This window comes from Fukomys damarensis, unplaced genomic scaffold (genome assembly GCF_012274545.1).
Source record: "Fukomys damarensis isolate Sample0158 unplaced genomic scaffold, DMR_v1.0_HiC HiC_scaffold_24, whole genome shotgun sequence".
NCBI classification, from domain to species: domain Eukaryota; kingdom Metazoa; phylum Chordata; class Mammalia; order Rodentia; family Bathyergidae; genus Fukomys; species Fukomys damarensis.
This window is the reverse complement of record NW_022900936.1, coordinates 19,388,583-19,394,870: the sequence shown is the minus strand read 5'-3', so window position 1 is coordinate 19,394,870 and position 6,288 is coordinate 19,388,583.

Sequence of the window (6,288 nt, the reverse complement as noted above, 5' to 3'; positions counted from 1 at the left end):
TGAATTGAGGATTATGATTAATCAACACTGTGCCATCAGTTCAGAAATATCAGAAGTAGGTCTGATAGGAAAGACTTTGGAGGATTCTGAAAAGATGATCTGCTTATATTACATTCTGTGTTATTTCTGAAAAGCAATTCACTTAGCATTTTATTTACCTCATGGTCACATTCAGGTGGGCAAAATGACAACAAAATATTTATTCATTAGTACATCTTGAATGTGTGTGTAGTAATTGCAACAGATGGAAGCTATAGACAACTCTTACACCCATGGTGCACTTTGTGCTCATGCTATCCCCTATAAGAAGCATATATTATATTCTAATTACATATAAATTAAAAATGCAATGAAATATTTTACTAATACAATAAATTTGTAATAATAGAATGTTCACATATGTTTATTTGAAATATTTTCCTGCAGGAAAATAAGACGTATGTAGTTTATTTAATAATTATTATATAATAGGTAACATTGGACCATGTTTTGGTCCAAAATAGCTATATATTTTATATAACAATAGCCTCATAAATTATACAATGGGAAACACATTAATTAGCTTTATATTGATTATTTAGGATTTATTGCACTAAAGAATTTAAGTTTATGAAAAGGCATCTCTACAAGCCTGAAAAATCACTGACTAGGGTAAATGTTTTAATACATATGTCCAACAAAGAATATTTATGTGGGACATGTGATGAATTATTTAAATATAATGACTAGCCCACTATAAATCAATGAGAAATAGGTAAACTATCTTTTAAAAAAAACAAAACACATGAGATGTGTATCATAATGTGAACAGCCAAATGATTATTAAATGTTTGAAAATATGCTCAAGAGAACACTTTATAAACAAATATGAGTAGAAGCTAAAATTATGCAGCAATATGAACATTAAAATTACATGAATAATATCAAGAGCTAATAAATATCTAAAACAGTAGATGTCTAATATTTTGTTAATGAAAATTTACATAATCTCTTTGGAAAATTTTATAATGACATTCCTTGAAACTAAGCATGGTCTTACCCAGTGACTCAGAAACTCTGATTCTGGGCATACATCCAAAAGACAGTTCTTATGTCAAACATATTAACATAATCTATATTATTTAAAACCTGAGAAGACATAAATATTCTCTAATCATCAGGATATATAAATAAATCATGTTACAGAGTCAGAGGCACAAACCATAGCATCAGTGAGTGCACACAGATCCCATAGAGCAGCAGTGTGGTCCAGACCAGCCTGCTAAAGGCAGCCAACCACAGAGGTTTGGGCACACATGCCCAGAAAAGAGCCCACCCGGAAAAGAGCAACACACATGTGCACAAGATTCAGTCAGAGGCTTGCCTCTATACTCTCTCTAAGGCAAAGACCCTAGCCAGAACCATGCTTGGACAATAGGAACTGGAGTGCACAGCCCCCAGCCAAAGGCCCTCTCAGACAGAAGTTACACAGGGTCCCCAGCAAGAGGCATACCTAGATACCATCCCAAGTGTGCTCAGGCCCAAGCCAGAAGCCTTCCCAGACAGCAGGTAAGCTCAGGGATACACAAATTCATCATTCTGAACCCAGGAATTGGTGTACTGATGAATAGCAGAAAAAAGGCCTTAGTGGCTTGTTGAGAATTGAAAACCACTGGGTGAGCAAAAAGTTGTCTCAACAAAGGTACAGCAGGCTGTATCTGTTGAAATGAGAAGACATGGAAAAAAGTCTCAAAACCAGACTTTCAGATCACATAAGACAACCCCAAAGGGATACGAGATGGAACAATCTGATACTCAACTACCCAGACTCCCTGAATTGGCAACAAAATGGTCTGGAAAAAATGAAATCAGAAATAATCTCTCTGATAACAGTAGAGATTGTTCTCAAAGTGAAAGACATGATTAATAAATCTAGAGTGGAAACAGATTAAAAAATAGAAGACCTGAGGAACATGATGAAATCCCAATATAAGAAAAAAATGGAATATATAAAATAGATGCAAACAGATTTCCAAAAGATTAAGAACTCCATTGAAAATTGATTCAGCAGAATGAGCAAACACAGAATTTCACATATAGAAGACAGGATTGCAATTAATGACTAGGAAAATAAAAATTTCTTAAAAATTATAAGGGACCATGAGAAATAAATCCAAGAGCTGCTAGATGATGCAAAGAAAAATAACATAAGATTTATCAGAATCAGTGAAGAAACAGGAGAGAGTGCATATGACATAAAAACCTGTTTACAGAAGTAATGGCAGAAAACTTCTCAAATGGGGAAAACACTATGACATACAGCTAAGTTAGGAATATAGGACTCCAAGTAGCCATGATAAAAAAAAATTACACATATATGCATTTTTTTTCATTGAGTCTATTGGTAGTTTTTAGGTTTACAGTACAGCTACATTCAGCCTTCGGATCATGTACCTTTACAAAACAGGTCTTGGTTATAATTTTTTTCCATTACCCCTGTCTTCCCTTCACCCCCTGCTCCTTTCGCTGTTTTCAAAAACTTTTTTTCCATTTTTACATTTTCTCATACTTTTTCTTTTTCTTTTCCCTTATTTCCTTTCCCATATCCTTTCCACTTCCCCTACACCTTTAGCCCTTTTCTTCCTATTTCACATTGTCAATTACATCATTTGGGTCTTATTTAAATTTTAGTTTTTCATATCAGATAAACTATTTGGTATTTATGCATACACATATGCATTTAGTAGTTAAGATTCCAGAAACCCAACAGAATAACAAAATTCTATGAACAGTGAGAGAAAAGAGACAATCACATATAAAGGAAAGCCTATCAGAATCACAGGAAGACCTCTCACACAAGCCTTGACACCAAGAAGAGCTTGAAGTAATATATTTCAAACCCTAAAGGAAAAGAGCCTCCAACCCAGATTAATGTATCCTGTAAAATTGTCTTATGAAATTGATGGAAAAATAAGATACTTTCATGACAAAGATCATCTTAGGAACTTCGTGAAACCAGCAATCCAATGTTTTTTTTTTTTTTAAATATCCTAGAAAAAGACAATGAGGAACACAAACCGAGGAAGCCCAGCAGAATGAATCCATCAGGTATGACAAAAAACTAAACACAAGAGGGAGAATCCAACAAAAAGAAAATGTCATGACAAGGATAAGTCAGTATATATCAGTTAAAACCATCAATATTAATGTTCTCAATTTACCAATCAAAAGAAATAGATTGGCAGAATGGGTCAAGAGAAAAGACAGAACAAAATGTGGCATACAAGAAACACATTTAATTCAAAAAGAAACTTATAGACTGAAAGTGAAAGGGTGTAAAACAATACTCCTTGAAACAGGAACCCCCCAGAAAAGGAGGAATAGCAATCCTATATGCTGATCACATAGATTTCAAACCAACACTGATTAAGAGAGACAAGGAGGGATACTACATCCTTGTAAAGGGAACAGTACAAGAGGAAGAGATGACAAAAAATAAATATATGTGCACCAAACACTAGTGCAGTCAACTATATAAAACAAATATATAAAAACTGTCTGATTTCTTCTTTAACTTCCACTGTGACACATTGATTATTCAGGAGAGTGTTTTTTTTTTTTAATTTCCATGTGTTTGTGAAATTCCTACAGTTTCTTATGCTGCTGATCTCCATCTTGATTTTACTATGATCTGATAATATGCAGGGACCAATTTCAATTCCTTTGCATTTACTCAAACTTGTCCTATGAGCTAGTAGGTGGTCTATCTTGGAGAATGACCCATGCGCAGCCAAAAAGAATGGTTATTCTGATTTTGTGGGGTGGAACACTCTATAGACATCTATTTAGTCCATATGTTCAAAAATGGCTTGGTAAAGTTCTAGTATTTCATTGCTAATTTTTTGCCTAGATGATCTACTCGTGAAAGTTGGGGAGATACCACACTATAGTTATATTAGTGTTTATTTTGTTTTTCATGTTATTTATTATTTATTTTATATAGTTGGGGGCACTAATATTTGGTGCATATATGCTTATGATTGTCATCTCTTCCTCTTGAATTGTTCCCTTTACAAAATACCATGTGGGAAAAAAATCTTAAGAGCTGCTCCTCAGACAAAGAACTATTATCTAGAATATACAAAGAACTAAAAAAAATCAGCCCCAAAATATAAATGGGCATCTGAAATGAACAGATATTCCTCAGAAAAAGAAGTAAAAGCATCAGGTAAATATATGAAAATACATTCCACATCACTGGTCATTTGAGAGAAGCAGATGAAAATAGTACTGAGATTCCACCTAACCCTAGAAAAAATGGCTGCTATCAAGAATTCATACAATAACAAATGTTGGCAGAGTTGTGGGGAGAAAGGAACCCTTTTCCATTGTTGGTGGGAGTGCAGACTGGTGCAATCACTATGGAAATCAGTATGGAGATACTTCAAAGAGCTGGGACCAGAGGTTCCATTTGACCCAACCATAGCTCTGCTGGGTATCTTTCCAAAAGAATTAAAGGAATCATATCACAGAGATATATGTACACATATGTTTATAGCAGCACACTGGTGCAATCTATGGAAATCAGTATGGAGATACTTCAAAGAGCTGGGACCAGAGGTTCCATTTGACCCAACCATAGCTCTGCTGGGTATCTTTCCAAAAGAATTAAAGGAATCATATCACAGAGATATATGTACACATATGTTTATAGCAGCACAGTTTGTAACAGCTAAAACCTGGAAAAAGCCCATTTGCCCATCAGTTGGAAACTGAATAAAGATATGGTTTTTCTATAAAATGGAATACTACTCAGCCACAAAGAATAAGAAATTAGAGTCAGTCATAGGAAAATGGATACATTTTGAGGATATACTCCTAAGTGAAATAAATAAGTCATACATGTGTAAATACTGAATTGTTTCTCTGGTGTGAAAAACTATAATAGTACACAAGATCCTAATGAGATAGTTAACAATGTGAAATAGGAAGAAAATGGTTAAAGGTCCAGGGAAAGTGGGAAGGGTAGGGGAAAGGGAATAAGGGAAAAGAAAAAATATGAGAAAATGAAAAAATGGAAATAAAGTGTTTGCAAATGGGGAGGGGAGGAGGGGATGAAGGGAGGTCAGGGACAAGGGAAAAAATGAGAGCCAAGACCTGTCATGTAAATGTACAGGATCCTACTGATGAATTTAACTGTACTGTATACCTAAAATATACCTATAAACTCAATGAGAAAAAAAAATATGGACATGAAAAATCAAATAAGCACTAATCCAATAGTAGTGTGTGATGTCAATACGCCCTGTCACAAATAGATTAACTATACAGAAAATGAAGAAGGAAATACTAGAACTCAATCAAATGCTTGAACAAATCAACTTAACAGATGTTTACCGAGTATTCCACCCCACAAAAATCTGAATGCACATTTGTTTCAAACGCACATGGGTCATTTTCCAAAATACACCACATACTCATTGAAAATGTATAAGTAAGTGCAAAGGAATTTAAGTAATCCTCTGTATATTATGAGATCATAGTTCAATGAAACTGATGATCAATAGCAAAAACAAAGAAAAAAAGAAGAAAACCACAAGAATTTCACAAACATGGAAATTGAACAAGATACTTCTTAATAACCAATGGGTCAGAGAGGATATTAAAGAAAAAAATCAGACAGTTTCTAAAATTAAATGACATTGACAATACAACATATTGGATTTTATGAGACACAATGAAAGCAATCTTATGAATGAAATTCCTAAACTGAATATGTATATTAAGAAAACACAGTGAGCACAATTAAACAACCAGATGCTTCACCTTAAGCTTCTACAAAAGAAAGAGAGAGAGAGCCGGGGTGGGGGCAGACCCAAAGTGTGTACAAGAGAAGAAATTATAAAGAACAGAGGAAAAAGCATGCAATGGAGACTAAGACAATTTTACATAAACTCAATGAAGCCAAGAGTTGGTTCTTAAAAGAAAAAAACCTTAGCCATGCTTATCAAAAAATAAAAGGAAAGAAAAGGCCCAAATCCATGTAATTAGGAATGAAAAGGGTGAAATTACAAATGAAGGGAGGTCAGGGACAAGGGAAAAAATGAGAGCCAAGACCTGTCATGTAAATGTACAGGATCCTACTGATGAATTTAACTGTACTGTATACCTAAAATATACCTATAAACTCAATGAGAAAAAAAAATATGGACATGAAAAATCAAATAAGCACTAATCCAATAGTAGTGTGTGATGTCAATACGCCCTGTCACAAATAGATTAACTATACAGAAAATGAAGAAGGAAATA